The sequence below is a fragment of the Petromyzon marinus genome, chromosome 14 (genome assembly GCF_048934315.1).
Source record: "Petromyzon marinus isolate PM22_M1 ecotype Great Lakes invasive population chromosome 14, UKy_Petmar_22M1.pri1.0, whole genome shotgun sequence".
NCBI classification, from domain to species: Eukaryota; Metazoa; Chordata; class Hyperoartia; order Petromyzontiformes; family Petromyzontidae; genus Petromyzon; species Petromyzon marinus.
The window spans coordinates 10,477,959-10,496,834 of NC_133680.1; the positions used below are offsets into that span (position 1 = coordinate 10,477,959).

At 47.9% G+C, this 18,876-nt stretch overlaps 1 protein-coding gene across 11 annotated transcripts in view; it reads left to right on the forward strand.

Moving 5' to 3' along the window:
• Positions 1-10,559: 10,559 nt before the first annotated feature.
• The window catches only part of NRCAM (neuronal cell adhesion molecule), a 261,902-nt gene continuing 253,585 nt past the window's right edge, over positions 10,560-18,876 (forward strand). For 4 of the 11 annotated variants that reach the window (XM_032954070.2, XM_032954075.2, XM_032954074.2 and 1 more), the window contains exon 1: positions 10,563-10,722. The gene's annotated coding sequence lies outside the window, so the exon portion shown is untranslated. Of the gene's footprint in view, positions 10,723-18,876 lie in introns of all 11 variants that reach the window. The other 7 variants (XM_032954078.2, XM_032954082.2, XM_032954081.2 and 4 more) reach the window with 4 other exon arrangements.

Below are 18,876 nucleotides of genomic sequence, written 5' to 3' on the forward strand. Positions count from 1 at the left end.
TGCAGTTGCGATATGTTAACTATCTCGCCTTGTGCACAGGAGGTCGTCGGTTCGATCCCGACTCTGATGCCTGTATATTTGCAGTTTGCGTGGTCTCGTTGATTTTTCTCCGAGTCTTCCGGTTTTCCCCTCTCCATTTGAATACGTGCATTCAGAGCATTTGGCTGCTATAAATGTCCACGTGATAAACCACTTCGTTGTGCGATTATTTTTGTGGACAGGTCGCTTCTGAAAGAGAGCTATATAGCTCAGTGGGCCTTACCTAGTAAAATAAAAAAAAATAGTTTAGTTTACTTTCTCATAGTGTGAAAGGGATACATTCTGTGTGTCATGGTAGAGATGCAGCCAGATATTTGTGAAAGGGGACCAGATCTCGTGGTAAACTTCTATGCCGTAAGACGCCGAGTTACAGCACGCGACAACCAATTTTACCCCTGCTCTGATATATGGATCTGAGACATTGACAAAGGAAAAAAGAGCTAAAAAGTGCACAAAGAAGCATGGGGGAAGTGCATGCTAGGATACACAATTGAGAGGCAGCAATAGTAACAGGGATCTGAGAACAAATGCCAATTAGAGACATTATTGGCTGTTAAGAAAAGTAGGTGGGCTTGGACAGCAGACGTCTCTAGAAGGGGCAATTGGCGTTGGTGAAGACTAATGATGGACTGGCAACTAAACGAGGAAACACACCCGAAACCACGTCCACTGTGGAGATGGAGTGATGAGATCATCTTGCGTGCAGAAGAAGCTCCATGTATGTATGGTGAACTTATTTTCCACCGTACTCAGCCAACCGCGCGAATCGGAGGCGTGGAGGAAGGGCAACAAACTAAACACACACAAAAAACACAGTTCTAAAGAAATTCGTTTTCAATTTAGATTTAAAAGTACAGGGCTCCAGTGACTTTCTAAAATTGTCTTGTCCTGGCTGTCCTTTCAGATGGGATTGTTGCACGATCCAACTGTGGCTGAAGCACGGATGAAGATGCTCAGTTTCAGTTTTTTTTTCAGTTTCATTTATTTGGTATAGCCCTGTGAGCCGTTCGTCTCTTGAATCGGGTGCAACCGCAACAAACAAAAAACAAGCACATGAACAAGAAAATATATTAAAGTGACTGTGACTGTGCAAACAGAAAATCCAGGAAAAAAACAGCAAAATATTCCAGAAAAAGCACCGTTATATAACTCACAGCCGTTTTGTGATCCCCTCCTGAACGAAGGCTTCCCCATGCCAAGTCGGATGCAGTTGTCTGCCCATACCTCACCAAACGGGTCAGTATGGGTTGGTGATGTGGGTGGGGGAAGGGGGAGCAGGACCTGTTAAGACATCACTCATCACTGATGTTAGCCGTGACCAGTAATCCAACTCAGGTGGACAGGTTTTTCTGTACAGTATTATAACCCCTCTGCCATCGTTCTATATATTTCAATGTGCAGGATAGTGAATATGTCTTGTGACTGCCAATTTATTGACACCTAACTTTTTCCCCCCTTTGCATATTAATTTTAGTTTTTAATAAACCTTACTTTAAAAAAAAACATGAAGTTTTATGGGGATTGAATGGGGGTCACAAGACATCTGAAGCACCCTGTGTATTTGTCTATTGCATGTGCAAGCTTCTACACCCACGGAAATGACTAAATAATGACATGTGTGGCCCCATTAGAACCACCGTCGGCTCTCAGATGATTACAGGATGAGGAGAGGCATTAGTTGGCGTCAGATCTTTGAGGAGTAAATACTTTAATTTGAATGGGCATCGCACTTGAAATGTTCGTGAAAGATATGCATTTAAACTGTAAAGTTATGCTGGAAGATAGCATCATCGGCTGTAGTAACAATGTATCAAAATGTAAATGAGTGGCGTTGAAGTGACCTCACAAAGAGAGCTGTAATGGCACGCTTAACCTAAACTTGTTGTCTTTTGTTTTCGTTCACTCAGTTTCAAACTTATATTGGACGCCTAATTATGCTGCACATTAAAGAAGACTTCTTCGTTGTCATAAGAACCTTCTGTTCTTATTTATTCTGTAGTAGACATTGTTCTTATGTATTCTGTAGTAGACATTGATTGCACCTTATTGTCATCCTGAGATGAGTTTCCTGCTGGTCCATATATATATTTGCAAAGCAGTCTATTTATCTTCCTGTGGTATTGACATTCCAAACATTTTCTTGCAATTTCACGCAGTGTAAGTACCTCACGCTTAATATACCATCGTGTCCCGGCCTGAGCAAATTCATTTTCCGCCTGATGAGGAATTCCCGTTGGATCGAGAGTGTTCACTTATCGAAGCCGACGGTGTGGCCTGTATAAAAGTGACGAGAGACCTGCAGACCATTGTGTTGAGTATTTAATGAGAGGCAAATCTTGCCTGTAAAGACCGCTGCTAGCCAGCTGTTGTCAATATCCCTGAGCACCCAGGGGAAGGGCCCTGCCATTCACCGCCATCGAGTTTTACTTGCGTCAATGGTAATTTGAACACTCGGCCCCGATTTAAATAGGTCCAGAGGCCGTGCCTTCAATGAGTGTTCCTTTCGGTAACGTAGTCGTGTGGAGGAACATTTCCCCGCTCGTTGTAATCAAACTCGGAGTGTCTCCTTGCTCCAATGAGCTTTCGCGGATGGTGTTTATCTCAATTGGCATCCCTGAACCACATGGGAAATGGGAAATTTCCACCACCGGGGGATGCTGCCCTTGCTGTAATGGTGAGCACACCGGACTCGAATTCCAGATATCACGAGTTCAAAACAACGGTGCGTATTTGTGGAATCGCCTGTCTCTGTGCACCCAGCAGTATAAATGGGTAACACCACAATTAGTCGTCTGGAATGTCACGTGTGGTGGGGTAAAGCGTGAGTACTCCCACATCTTACAGAATATGTGGCCAGTGTGAAAGAAATTTGCCGTGCATGTCAGTCTTGTAGCGTAGGTTCATTTCCCGCCCCTCAGGTTATTTGCCCTCAATGTCATATTTGCTCCCTCCCCTTCCCACCCTCTCTATCCTTGGATCCGCCCCCCTGTCACTAGCGGCTCTTTTGCCTACTTTAGCAAACTGTTTTTTGCTGTGGTTGTCCCACCTGATGACGGACACTTGTGTTATGTCTGAAACGTCGTGATTTAATATATTTTTATTTTCTTTGCCTTCGTGACTTTACCGAAAGAGCCAAAGAATATGGATCCTTGCAGTCACGACAACTTGAAATCTAGAATGAACAGGGTGAAAGGGTAGGCCAAATTAGCCTCTAGACGGTGTTCTTTAGAGCTACCTCTCGTGGAAGCCCTTCCACCTGCAGTGCCGTGAGCAAGCAATTGCAGGCCTGCACCACTATCTTTTATGGTGGGAACCCGTCTATCATGGTAGGGATGCAGCCAAGGTGGTGAGATGTTAACTACCTCACTTGGTATACAGGAGGTCGTTGGTTTGATCTCGACCCTGACGCCTGTATATTTAAAGTTTGGCTGTTCTCCCCATGATCGCGTGGATTTTTCTCGGGGTCTTCCGGTTTTTCCCTCCACATTTAGAATGAACATGCGTTTAAAGATTTTCTTGTTGTGGTTTTCACACCTGATGATGATTGCTTGTGTTGCAATCTAAACGTCATGAGAATTTGATTGTTTTATATTTTTATTATTTTATTGTTTCCCTTCTACGTGACTTTACCGAAAGAACCAAGAATATGAATCCCTGCAGTCACAAAAGCTTTAAATCAAAATGTATGCGTTTAAAGTATTTGGCTGCTATACATGTCCACGTGATAAGCCACTCCTCGTTGAGTTATCATTTGCGGCCAGGTCACTTCTGAAAAAGAGCTCTACGTCTCAGTGGGCCTTACCTGCTTTAGTTTCGATTTAGTTTAATACAATTATTGCTGTTGACTTTATACAACCCTGGGGGTATGATGGACTGAGTTTACCTCAGATCGGGATTTTAACTAATGCCATTCTGAAAGCGAACTGGGTGTTATCACGGTGTGTAGCATCGGCTTCTTTTTTAGGACAGACAAGCAACAGTTTTGAAATGTTTTATAATGGAATGTAACATATTTTTTTTACCTATCCAAGCAGGCAGCAATAGACGCTGTATGGATCGCATCGACACTGCCAGGATGCTGCATGGATGGCACGTTTGTTGGTGATGCGTTTGACGGTTTGGACTTCACCACAGTCGCAGCAGTTTGGCGATTCTTTGATCCTCCATTTGTGGAAGGTGCAACGCGCAATCTCGCGCGTTGCATTCGAGCGACGTTTCGCGAGGTCTCCACTGGTCCCTGGTGCTTCCACTTTCGGGTCCTCGATGAGCATTTTGTTTGCCACTTTCATGGCCGCCCACGATTCCGTCCAGCGAGTGTCGATGCTTTTATTATCGGCTGCTAGAGCGGAGGTGCACATCCAGGAAGTTTTCCTGGATTTGTGGCTTTTAATGTGTCACACACGAACACACACGAACACACACACACGAACACAACAACAACAACCGCCGTTCGCCACTAAGTGGCGGTGACGTCACCACGACGCTTGTGCCAGGCCATGTGCACCTTGAGGCCACGTGAAGTGTCGAACGCCCGCTGGCAGGAGGTCATGGGGCAGACCCAAGTGCCACGGGTCGACTGACTAAGATGACTGAGATGACTGGCTGATGCACCACCGGTGCCCCCCACTGTGCCAACCTGCTTTGCTTTAGCCACCCGGCGCTCCGCTCGTTGTTGTGAGCGTCGCTCCTCCGCCCTCCGTTGTTGTTGGAGGGCGATTGCCTCCAACTGCCCAGTAGCGTCCTTCACGAGCCTCCTCCACAGAGGCCGATCTTGACACTGCTGGTACAGGTCATCGGCAAGTCCACTCAGGTCCACGCCCTCCTGTACCACATCACTCCATCTCTTTTCTAGCCCGTGCCGCGCCCGCTTAGCTCCCTCAATCCGGCCGAACAAAAGCTGTTTCGGCATGCGGTGGCTGGGCATGCGGGCTACATGATCCAGCCAACGCAGCCTTGCCTGCCGGAGGAGCTCACCGATGGGACCTTGCCCAGATATTTCAAGGATTTGTGAGCTCCTCACACAATCCAGCCTGGTTAAACCCAGGATGGATCGTAGGCAGGCCAGCCTAAATGTTTCTAACCGACGAAGATGTTCCATTGGGGGGGTCCACGTTTCGCAAGCGTAAAGAAGGGAGGGAATGACCGTGGCGGAGAAGACCTGAAGCTTATTGCGGAGCGACAGACCAGGTGGCTTCCACACAGCGTTACGAAACCGATGAAAAGATATTGCCGCTCGACTGATTCATAGTGAGACCTCTGCTGTTAAACTGGAGCCGGTCATAAGCACACTGCCCAGGTATGGGAAACTCTCCACTCTCTCCACAACTGCCCCATCACCGATTTGGAGTTGTGGGGGTGGAGTGTACGATGGTACAAAATACCCAGGCAGGTGCTTAGTTTTTGTGGGGCTGATGGTAAGGCCCCATCTCTTAGTGGCACGCTCCAGTCTCAGCAGCAGCGTCTCCAACTCCTCCTATGAATGAGCAGCTATTACCAAATCATCGGCATACATAACGTGGTTGAGCAATAGGGAGCCATCCCTTGACCGCACCCAGGCATCGATCAGCCTCCCATTATATCTGTACCAAATCGAGATTCCCCCGGTACAGCTATTGAAGGCTTCACGAACTACGTGGTCAAAATAGATGTTAAATAATGTGGGAGCCAGAGGACATCCCTGTCGCACCCCAAGGTGTACAAGGAATGGCTCTGACTCCCGGCCACGTAGTTTTCCCCGGGCCCGCTCACCATCATGAAGGTCCTTAATGATCGTGAGCAGGGGGTCAGGGACTCCAAAAGCACGAAGAACAACCCAGAGCCCAGGCCTACTGATGGTATCATAGGCCTTGACCAGGTCAATAAAGCACAGATGTACGTCTTGCTGGAATTCCCTACACCTCTGCTGTAGCAGACGGACGGAAAATATGGCATCTGTGCAGGACTGCCCTTTCCTGAAACCGCATTGGGGCTCCGCAGGCCTCTCCTCAGCGTGCTTGGCAAGGCAATGTTGAATAAGCCTTGCCAGGACCTTTCCCGGCACACTGAGGAGTGAGATGCCCCTGCAGTTGTTACAGTCTGTGCGGTCCCCCTTCTTAAAGAGGAGGATCACCAGGGCATCCTTCCAATCCTGTGGAACCCGTCCAGTGGTCCAGACTGTTGTTATGATGTCATGTAGGGCAGTCTGTACACAAATGCCACCCTCTCTCAGCATTTTGCTTGGGAGATCATCTCTGCCGGGTGCCTTTCCTGGTCTCAGACTCCGGATCGCCTTCAGTACTTCCTCAACAGATGGCACCTCAGCCAGCCACTCACATGGGGTGACTTCCTCCAATATTTGAGGCACCATAGCCTCAGCAGGGTCATACCCACTTTGTGCCACAATGTTTTCCTGGCTGAGGGATTTCCCCTCCCCCAGGACCTCACAGAAAGGCTCAGCAAATCTGCAAACCTGTTCCTCGGGGTCGGAGATTGGATCACCGTTTTTTCCCCTAATGATGGTAATAGGTATAGCGCTGCAGGTTACTTTTTTGATGGAGTTAAATAGAGATATGTGACCACGGGCCACTGAGGCAGACTCCATCTTCTCAGCAACCCGCGACCACCACCCATCCTTGCAGTGCCTTACGGCTCTCCGAACCTCCGAGCAAAGGCTGTGGTACGCTTCCTCATTCTCTGACGTGGGATTCTGTAGCCGATGACAGTGGGCTTGTCGCTTTTTCTCAACTATCCTAAACACCTTTGTCAGCCAGGATCTCTGGGAAGGTCTGGACCTTATACCCAAAGCAGCCATTGCAGCTGCATGAGTCACAGTCCTACATCTCGCCCATTTACCCTCGACATCAGGAGGAGTGGGGGACGATGCCAACCCAAGCCGCAAGCGATGATGAAATTCTCGCTTACAACTTTCATCAGATAACTGAGACCAGGCCACTTTAGGTTGGAATGGGGTCCTGGGTGTACACCCACCACCGGAGTGGAAGAATGGCAGGCGCATCTTACAGATGACTAGTCGATGGTCAGAGGGCAGATCAGCTCCACTGTAGGTCCTGGTGTCAAGGACATGGGCTCATATCCGCTGGTCCGTCACTATGTAGTCCAGCCAGATGTTCTTGCTTGGACCCGGCATGCATCCATGATGTTGTGTGGATGCGCCGATGCCGGAACAGCGTGTTGGTAATTCCAAGCCCATGGGCTGCACAAAAATCTAGCAGCCTCCTACCGTTCTTATTGAGCTGATCTGGCCCATGCCCTCCAATCACTCCAGACCAGGTGCCAGCATCATGAACAACTCGGGCATTGAAGTCACCCAACAAGATGATTCTATCCCGAGGGGCCACTTTAGCCAGCACCTGTGACAGGACGTCATAGAATGCATCTGACTCATCGGCTTTGCCTGCATCCCTTCACGGATGTTCGTCTTCGGTGGGGGCATAAGTAACCACGACCACCACTCCTCGCCTCTGGTTGATGGGAAGGCGAGCCCAAAGTAGTCTGGGGCTTACAGCTTCCCACACCTCACCACCACGCTCCCACGCCCCCTTCATTCTTTTCTTCAAAAGAAGAGCCACACCCTGTTGTTTGGTAGTCTGCTGCCCCGAGTAGAGGACTGTCCACCCCTCATGGTGGCAGGAGCCAGAACCGGTCCACTGGACCTCCTGAATGCCACAGAGATCTAGACGGTACTGGTCCAGCCCCCGACAGAGGAGTGGCAGCTTCTCCTCCGCAGTGAGCATTCGAACATTCCACGTGCCCACACAAAGTGGCTTTTCGTTGTTTCTGGAGGAGCCCCGAAGGTAGATATTCAATTTCCTAGCTCCGCCAATTGGGGTTTGGCCAGGAGACGTCATAGACACCTGTCCCCCCGGGGCCTCCGGCACAAGCTTATTAGTAAAAAAAAATATTCGTGGTGAAAAATTTGAAGGTGGAGGGGTTACCAGCCCCTCGCACCCGTCCAGAGCCCCCGTTTAGCCACTGTGGTGGTCACAGACGCCATGAGAGGAGGGGCCAATCGGAATTGGCCCTCCCCCCACAGCACTGTCCACGACAGAGTTGCGCGTCCGGCACCGCAAGGATGTTTACACACACGCGCTAATGCACTGAGGCGAGGAATTGTAGTGCTAAGCCATTGACGGCCTAGTCTGAATTAACAATGATATTATGAAGAAAAATGTATGACGACGCTACTTACAATTATGATAACTATAATAATAACAATTATGATAAGGCTGATGATGAAAATTATAAGAGTGATGGCAATGATCAGATTTTCCTGGGAACAATACCTCTTCTGCATCATCGTTATACAGTATTTAATCATCATCATCGACAGTCGCAGAAATAGTGGTAACAGCATTCATAATTAATTGTTATTAATATCATAATGACATAATCCTCATTAACATGGTTATCATGATCTTTGCGCTCATCTTGCTCATCGTGATCTTCTTCATCACCATCATTGTTTTCTGCCTGTGCGTGCCTCAATTCCATTATTTTTTTGCTCTGTACTGTGGCGTGGAGGTGCCAAACTCCCACGTGCTGTTACGGTGGAATCGAACTCTTTACCCGTGGTGCACCACGGACTGGAGGGCAGAGTCGGTTGCACGAAAGGGCCCCAAGGACAAGACTACAGGGAGACAGGGAAGGGATCCTGGGACAGAGGGGGAGAAGGATTGAGCCGAGGCCAGTGCGCTGGGGATGAGAGGGTGGTGAGACGGGGAGGGAAGAGAGCGAGAGAGAGAGAGAAGGAGCAAGCAGAAGTGACCTGCAGTGAGGAGCATCTGTTTTCACAGGTGACGGGGGAGAGGAGAGGGATTCAGAGTGGGTGGAGGTCACATACAAGTCACGTGATTTACGGGAGGCTTCCACTGATTTAGAGACTGAGATACACCACCCTGACATCTGAGTACTTCCCACACACGCCGTGCTCTCATGGCGTGATTGAGGCGATTCTGCATGATGGTGGAGTGTTTCCACTGTTGGCATAATGCTTTCACAATGGCTAGGCTCTGTCATGGCCACACTCGCTTTTGGCCATTCCGCAATTGCTGAATGGATGAGTAGCAGAATGATGGAAGTGCATTATCAACCTCTGCTCAATTGAAAATTGTGGAATGGGCCGAATTTTACACAAATACGGCCATCATTCAGCTAAAGAACCACGGAATGACAGCCAAAATTGTTGCGTGATTTGGGCTTTCAATTTTGATTGAGGGATCGTATGCAGGTGGATCAGTATCATGGGCCAGCTCCCTTGCAGTGTGCATGCAGTGGCTTTGGTCAGTGCTTGTCGATGGGTGCCTGTAGTTTTTAAAAGGTGCTTCCTATCAATACTTGACACGACAATATTCATCGCTATATGGGGGATCTTTGTCTTTGTGTGTGCGATATATGTGATTGCTGGTGGTTTTAGGATGCGTGTGTTTTTGTAATGACTGGTGGTTAAATTATGTTTTGTGTGGTGTATGGTGATTTAAGGGACTGTGTGTAAATGATGCATGCAGTGTCCCTGGTAGGCGTATGGTATTTGATCGAGCTGTGTATGTGGTATTTGTATGTGTGCAGGGTAACTCGCAGTGGTGAGTACCATTTGACAGGCGTGTATGACGCGTGGGTGTTTTTTGATCGATGTTTGTGAGCGTGCGTGTGGCTGACATCTCTGAGTGTGGTGGCAATGGGTTTTATTTGACCAAAAATATATATGTGTGATTTGGTGCATACAATTGACCTGTGATGCATGCAGTGGCGACGTTGGGTGGTGTTGGACTGGAGCTGTGTGTGTGTGGTGCGGTAGTGTAGCGGTTAGTGCGCTGCGCTACGTACCTGGCCACCCGAGTTCGATTCCCGCTCACGGCCAATACCAGAGATGATTGTCTAAACCGGTCCTGAGCCTCCCCTACATCGACTGAGTACCCGGTGTGGTGTGTAAAAATCGCCACTAGGGAGACAAAGGTGGGCGGGCGTGGTTGCTGGCCACCAACCCCCTCGTGTGCCGTTCCGGCCTACATAGGTGCTCGCTAACAACACTTGCCCTAACAGTCTGGTAAGGCTATACGGGGAATATTTGTCTTTGTGTTTGGTGCATGTGCGTGTAGCAGTAGCACAGCGGTTAGAACGCAGCATTATGAATCCGACGACCCGAGTTCGATTCCCGCTGACGGTCAACACCAGTGACAATTATCCGAACCAGTCCTGAGCCTCACCGAGGTCGACTCAGCCTAAGATGAGTACCTGATGCGGTGTATTAACATCGCCACCGTGGAGACAAAGGCGGTCAGGCGTGGTGCTGGTCATCCACCCCCTTAGTGTGCCGTGCCGACCTTAATAGGTGCTCGCGAACAGCACTTGCCCCAGCAGTCTGTTAAGGCTATACAGGGGGATCTTTGTCTTTGTGTGTATGTGTGTGGTGTTGCACACACACGGGCAAGGGCATCGTGTGGAGGCAGCCTGGGGTTGGGTGGGCGTGGATTCGTGCGAGCCGGGGGCAGGAAGACAGCCAATGCGTGCGTGCGCGCGTGGGTCGGCCGGGTGCTGAGTGGTCGTGAGACGCATTGCTAATGCGGTGTGGGGATAGAGACGGGGCGCTGCACACACGGCTTTCGGAGCACGCAAGAGACGTGGCTGGCTGTCTGTGGAGCTGTCCATTCCCCCGACGGTGCTGCCTGGGCATTCACTCAATACCAGGTGAGCGAGCGAGCGAGTGGCTACGTGGATTTCTCCCGCACGTGCACACGCACGTGTCTACCACGTACGCACGCACAGATACACACCTGCGTGCGCACACACAAACACAGACAGGCGACAATGTCAATTTTTGTTGCTCTTTTGAGACTCTGGTATTAATTTGACCTTTTTTTTCAAATAGGATGATCCCAATTGGGAAACTGCGGTAAATTTGCAGATTAAAACGTCGCGTATGCGTGTAGGTTATGCGTAAAAAAGTGTATTCGCCTTGATGCTGTGACGTGGTAAAGAAAGCCTCGTTCAGCCCTGCCTGCAAAGAGCGCATTTCTGTTAAATAGTGGCATTTTGTTTGCACACATTATAAGCACGTGCCACTTAAAAAGAAATGAATATACATTAAACGACAGCATGCACAACCCCTATAGCACAAACGTCACATGATATAGACAGATGGGTTTTACGCTGTCGTTTGAAATATAATTGCGCCTGTGTGTGTGTGTGCACGTTGGGATCGCAGTGCACTGTTAAATGCTCCTCCAATTATTATTTTGCGACCGGCTGAATAGGGCTCGGGCACTGGGGCACCGATGTATGCCGGACACACGGCGCGCGGTCGTTATTTAACTATGGCAGCACAGGTCCCGTACACGATTCAAGAGCCGAATGGCTCACAGGGCTATACCTAATAAATGAAACTGCAACTGAGTGCGCGATTTGTTTTGTGCGACGATTGCTAAGTCAGCCGTTGTGAGAGGACAGAGAGCATCGGCGTTAATAAGAGCATAGTTCACGGGCACAAACAATGGCACGTTATGGTTGCCTGGGCGCAGATTGCCGCACTGGTGCGCGCAGTATGTTTGTATGTGCACGCGCATGCATGTACATGCGCACGTAGAGCAGTGGCGGAGTGATTACTGCTACAATCTTAGTAACCCAGGTTAACTCCTTGGCCATACATACCAGTTGCAATTGTCACCTGGCCTGGACCTCCCCTAGGTCAACTCAGCAAGAAAAGCAGTGCCAGCTTTAGCGCTGCAGTTTTAACACTGGGGAAATGCTCGGGCAAAGCAATGTTTGCATGGACACACACTGCACCATGTGCTGCTGGGCTTGCCTGAATAGGTGCTCACTAACCGTGCATTCAACAAGCAGCAATTTCATCTCCAAGGGGCGAATGATGATGGAGCATTCATCTCTATTGGATGCCTTGGAGCCTTTGGGGGAATTTCCATGTTCTCCATGTCTCGAGAGAGGCCCATCTCACCATTGAATGACCACCAGTGACTACCCACGAAGTATAATAATAATAGGGTTTTTTTCTCCCTTTTTTCTGGCAACAAAACTGAAACCTTTTTTTACGAGGATTCATGTCTGCATTAACCACAATACTTGCAGTCAAAATGCAAACAAAAAACACACCCTGATAATATATGCATTGTCCTTGAAACTGATTGGTCCACACCAGAGACAGCTTTCTTTAGAGCCTAGTCTCAATTGGTACTAGAGCAGATAAACGCCAGAGTGTGTTTTTGGTTTGCATTTTGACAGCAAAAATTGTGGTTAATGCAGACATGAATCCTCGTAAAAAAAAAGGTTTCAGTTTTGTTGCCAGAAAAAAAAGGGGAAACAAAACCCTATTATTACATTTTGGTACTGGCAAAGGAGGTCCAATGATGTAGCTCCCACGAAGTGGTACTAATTTGATGAATCACAAAATAAATGATGGGCCGAGTCAACCGAAGTCCTTGATTTTGATCTCGCAAGTCAAAACATTCCAATGGTGAGTCCAGGTCACTCTCAACACAGCGCTGCTGGAGCAGATGTATGCCCAGGTGACTCTTGCTAACGAGACACTTGAGTTCTGATTTGTTAAAAGCAATAAATTGTAACTTGAAACTATACATGGCACATTGTAGCATGCATGTATTATATTTGCCCTATGAACCCGGCGACACGGGTTCGATTCCCACGAGTGACGGTTATCTAAATCGGTCTTGGGCCTCTCCTAGGATGACTCAGCCTCAAATGAGTACTTGGCGCGATGCGTAAACATCGCCACGAGAGATACAAAGGCGGCCCGGCGTGGTGCTGGTCACCCACCCCTTCCTGTGCCATGCCGGCCTTCATAGGTGCTCGCTAACAGCACTTGCTCCTACAGTCTGTTAAGGCTATACGGGGTATCTTTGTCTATATATGCGTGTGGGTGCGTGTGCATGAAGTATCGCCTTGGTGACTAAATACTTGTGAGTTTTTATTTAGTTATTTAACTGCTTGATCGGTATTAATGGGAGCCGGAGTGTAACCGTGCGTAAATCAGTGCCCGCGCATTCACACGTGCGCGCGTGCGCGATCACGCATCGCACCCCTGTTTCTCGCATTGCAGGCAGGAATTGTGCAGAATGGAACTCAAGCAATGGGCATCGCTGTTAGTGTAAATGACACTGGGGGCCGATGTGCCGGTTATAATGCATTACGGAGCGAACGTGTCTAAAATGGCCCAGGAGCTGGGATAAAATAATTGCAGATCTGCTCCGGAGAGGCCAGGGGATGAGTTTCGGGTTTGCACGGACACGCGGATCATAGCCGCAGAGGCAGAATTGCTTCTGAGTGGGGAGGGGGCAGTGGTGTGTGCGTGTGGTTGTGGACCCCATGGGATTTTAGTGCAGTTCATCACAGGCCGTTAGCACACAATGAGGTGTAGCCGGCAACCCCACTGCACCCAGGCCACGAGAACAAAACGGCGAAATAAAGGGGAAGATAAAACTGGTGTCTTCTGGGACAAAGACGCGTTCAGTGACCTTTAGTGCCGCCCCTTAGTTTTGTTTGAGGTTCCTATTTTGTTCCTTTTTTTACCCATCGCTGCCGCTCCGCTGAACTAGGATCCTTCTCCCGCCGACGTTGGAATGCATTTCCACAACTCCTCCTCCTCCCCCCCTCCTCCCTGGTCGCCTCTACCCGAGTCCTCTTTCGTTCTCTCGCTCTCCACTTTTGAGGTGCCGCTCGTCGTCGGGAGACAAGAGACGGCCAGCTTGCTCACACTTTGAGGATTGTTCACTCCCGCCACTTAACTACAACAAAGGGAGTCTTGGCCCCAGCCTCCGACACCCGCCTCTGCACACCCTGTGTACAGTGCTTGCAGCAAACTCATCGTTGCTGCTCAAGGACTCGGAGCAAACACGGATATTTGCTCAGAGCCGGGGGCATCGCTGCCACTGCCCTCTTGGCATCTGGAATGGCGCGGTGGGAGGTGTGGATTTGCGAGTAAAGATTGTTTCGCATGAGTCCAAGGGTTATTGATTTGAAATGTGGTCCCAGCCACTGAGGTGTGTGTATGCACGTTGAAGTTATTTCGCACAGTACGTAGCCAATCGTGCTAATCGGAGGTGTATGTGCCTACGTCATAGAAGTACATTAATGATTATTTTGGGACTTGGCTCGAGGGCGCTTTCCATAAGAATGTGGAATTTCCACCGCAGGCTCAGGGCTGTTATGTGCGCTGTCCCATTGTTCATGTTTGCATTAAGGCATTTGATTAATTCATTAGTTTGACATTTACTTGTTCAGCTACGTACATTACATTGTAACTTTTAATAATCTATTTTCAGGGATGTAACGATTATCTATTTGTAAAATCAGGAGGCTAATTGTTTTTAAGTTTGTTCAGTTCCCACGTCTTTTTGTGACATTTCAATTGAGTGGAATATTTTCTCTATGGCTACATTAGCAGGCAAAGAAACCTCCAATTTAGTTTGTATTTTTTTTACAGAATTGTCATAACATTTAGGCGTAATTATGTTCCTTTTATGTTTAAATAAATCAGTGCTCGTCTGGACTAGTATTTTTATGTCTCGTACCACATGCTATATAATTCATGGCATTTATGCCACGAACAAAACTGTATGCTCTTGCTGTTTGTTCTGCGTTTTATGCGAAAGTCAGCGAATATGATTGTGCATTTTGCCGAGTGTACAGTTTCTTTGTATAGGACAGATAAGGTTGTGGTTCAGTTACTTCTGTGCAATAATAAAATTTATGAAGGTACAAACTAAACATAAGTATCTCTTGGAGACAAATATCTAGGCTGTGTGTTGAGCTGTTCACCATAAGTGTAATGTTTTGTCAATGCACAAAAGCATTTGAAATCACGACAAACAGGCAGTGATAATTAAATGTCTTCACAGTGACACCACTATAGTTTGCTTGAAGTTTACTTTTAATGCTTTTTTTCCTTATTAATGAGGCTTAACATTCAGCCGTGTGACATACATCCTAGGTGGTGGGTACAGACATATTAGTCAAGTGCTCTTTGTGCTTTTGTGATTGCGTCTCCCGTTGGACTGGATTTTAAATCCATTTGCAGTCGCCTACTCGCAGTTGTTAAGGACACACACGAAGTGAACAGGGATAGGTGGTCTGGGTGAGCTGGCTGGAGGGCACAGTTTCCTGCCCCTTTCACAAATATAAACATCAACTAAACCAAAACTAAACTTTTTACCATTTTACCAGGTATAGCTCTTTTTCAGTAGTGTCGTGACCACAAATGACAGCTCAACGAAGTGCCTCATCACGTGGACATTTATCGCAGCCCAAGACTCGAAACGCGTGTTTATAAATGCGGAGGGAAATACTGGGGGAACCCCGAGAGAAATCCACACGACCACGGGGCAAACATGCACACTCCAAATATACAGCAGGCGTCAGGGTTGGGATCGAACCCAGGACCCCGGTGTATCAGGCGAGGGAGATAACTCACCACCACGAGCTGGTTAACGTTGCACTTATTGTGGAGCTGGTTAACGTGAAACTTATTGTGGAGCTGGTTAACGTTACACTTATTGTGGAGCTGGTTAACGTTAAACTTATTGTGTAGCTGGTTAACGTTAAACTTAATGTGGAGCTGGTTAACGTTAAACTTAATGTGGAGCTGGTTAACGTTAAACTTAATGTGGAGCTGGTTAACGTTACACTTATTGTGGAGCTGGTTAACGTTACACTGAATGTGGAGCTGGTTAACGTTACACTTATTGTGGAGCTGGTTAACGTTACACTTATTGTGGAGCTGGTTAACGTTACACTTATTGTGGAGCTGGTTAACGTTACACTTATTGTGGAGCTGGTTAACGTTACACTTATTGTGGAGCTGGTTAACGTTAAACTTATTGTGGAGCTGGTTAACGTTAAACTTAATGTGGAGCTGGTTAGCGTTACACTTATTGTGTAGCTGGTTAACGTTAAACTGACTGTGATTTGTTCAGCCTCCACCACCTCAGTGCCGATAGTGTCTGTCTCTGTGATTTATATTCTTTCTCCTGGAACCAGTCTCCTTGAGGATGTTATTGCTGTTTGTTTTGATAATGGTCGTAAATTGGGAAACGTTTTATCTTTTACTTCGTATTTATTTTACCTTGCACTAAAAAAACGACAGTTATTGGGGGCAATTGTAACAACAAAAGGTTTCATATTGTTCGACCATCGTAAGCCGGGCGCGGTGTGTGGAGGACCGCGAGTGATAATGTCGCTCATTGCCTAAAGACTAAGCTAGCTTTGGTGAGATTCTAGGTTTTTAGTCCTGTGCTCTTACTGGGGAGATTAAATCAGGCTTCCTAGTGTAGCAAGCTTTTGGGATTGACGGACATAATGCCTTGTTGTAGAGCATAATGGGTAAAAGCAAATGTATGATGAAAAATAAGAATAGGGTTTACCTTTATGGCAATAAAGTATGTGTGGTTACTGCAGACTTGATGCCTTGCAAAAGGTATCTATTTGGTGTTGGAACATCTTAACGCCTGTTTTATTGCCAGAGATGGTAACACCTCTTGTTTTTCAGAATTTTTTATACTGGCAAATAGGTCTCATAGACCTATGCAGAATTGTTTTCTGTTACTCTAAATCTCATCACGCTGGGTGGGGGACTGCCTCTTTCCAAGACAGTCCCCCAGTGTGATGATATGCTTTGATGATTTTATAAAATTACTGGAATGGCCCCCTCTCTGCCTCATGGCTTGCGGTAGCGCTGATCAATAAATTATTTGCTCATCAACACAATTTGGTTGGTGAATTCACATCAGCATGCCATCACAGCAAACAGTCAATGTAATGCACCATAATATACTGTGCACATGAGTGACCCAGTGGTCCACGTGCACTGAGCCAGAGCTACTGAGATCATGGCTTCCAAATCTAGGTTCCTACCATGGGTTCTCAAGAGCAGCGAATTCATGCTCTTAGATGTGTTGCCAATGGCTGCGCAAAAAAACAAGTGCCCTATTAACATTGATATGTCACTTAAATCCGTGTATTCTGGCACTGTAACAAACCGTTTGGTTTCACTGATGTGCAACGGACACTCTTTGCAGCCTTTACAAAAGGTGTTGCCTAAAGAGGCCTTTGAAGTGACTTCATAAGTAATTCTGTGATGTCACCTTCCTGGCCTCCGCTGCGAGATGGTGTGCTGATGATGAGTGCGTGAGCTCCAAAAGGGACACGTCTCCGACTCGCCGCACGAGCGGCACGCGTTTGGGAAACAAAAGAAAAACCCCCGTCAGGTACAGTCCACGGTGCACATCGCGTCCCTTCGCGACTGTCGGTTTTGTTTGTTTGTTGAACCCCGAGAGAGAGAGAGAGATTGGCGCGACCCCCGCTGTCTGTCCACGGTGCCTCGGTGCAGAGGCTCCTCGTGAATTCGCGCAGCAGCGCCGCCGCTGATCGGCGTCTCTCCCCGCTAAGCGCTTGTACGACGGCACACGTGCCGAGCCTCGAGATCGGCACGGCTTTGAAGCTGACCCTTGCAAATGAAAATCACTGGTGGCCTGGGTTGGTATAAGCGTGCATGTGTGTGTGTCTGTGTGGCTGTGGGGAGTGGGGTCTGTGCGTGTTCACGTGTGTATGTGTGCGTGTGTAAGTATGGACGTGGCAAGAGCGGTCGCGTAATCATTTAGCGCTACGCTGCGCTATGGACACGGCGAACCGAGTTCGATTCCCGCTCACGGCCAACACCGGTGACGATTATCTGAACTGGTCCTGGGCCTCCCCTAGGTCGACTCAGCCTCAAATGAGTACCTGATGCGGTGTGTAAACATCGCCACTGGGGAGACAAAGGCGGTCGGGCGTGGTACTGGCCACCCACCCCCTCGCGTACCGTTCCGGCCTGAATAGGTGCTCGCTAACAGCACTTGCCCCGACAGTCTGTCAAGGCTATACGGGGGATCTTTGTCTGTGTGTGTCTGTGTGAAAGGCTGACCTGGCCTTAAATGAGTACCTGGTGCAATGAACATCGGTGGGAGCGAGTGGCCTGTGCTTGGTTCGCACGTCGTCCTAACGCCCCAGCTTCCCAGGTTTGAGTTCCAACCACGGGCAGTGTCAGTGGCAAATGGTATCTGATGTGACCTATGCCTCCAAGTGGTTAACTCGGCCTGAAAATGAGTACCTGGTGCAGTATGCAATCATCAGCTTCGAAGAGACAAAGGTGGCCTGGCACAATGTTGGCCGTACCACCTACTTATGTGCTGTTTCAGTGCATCAGTATGTGGTATGAAAAAAGAAGCTAGATACTCTTTGGTTATTTCGGTAAAGTCACGTAGGTATAAAATAAATAAAATTACGACGTTTCGGGCGCAACACAAGCATCCGTTATCAGGTGGGACAACCACAGCAAGACCCCTCTCTTACCTATACAGTGAGGGAAAAAATATTTGATCCCCTGCTGATTTTGTACGTTTGCCCACTGACAAAGAAATGGTCAGTCTATCATTTTAATTGAAGGTTTATTTGAACAGTGAGAAACAGAATAACAACAAGAAAATCCAGAAAAACGCATGTCAAAAATGTTATAAACTGATTTGCATTTTAATGAGGGAAATAAGTATTTGACCTCCTCTCAATCAGAGAGATTTCTGCCTCCCAGGTCTTTTATACAGGTAACGAGTTGAGATTAGGAACACACTCTTAAAGGGAGTGCTCCTAATCTCAGCTTATTACCTGTATAAAAGACACATATCCACAGAAGCAATCAGATTCCAAACTCTTCACCATGGCCAAGACCAAAGAGCTCTCCAAGGATGTCAGGGACAAGATTGTAGACCTACACAAGGCTGGAATGGGCTACAAGACCATTGCCAAGCAGCTTGGCGAGAAGGTGACAACAGTTGGTGCGAT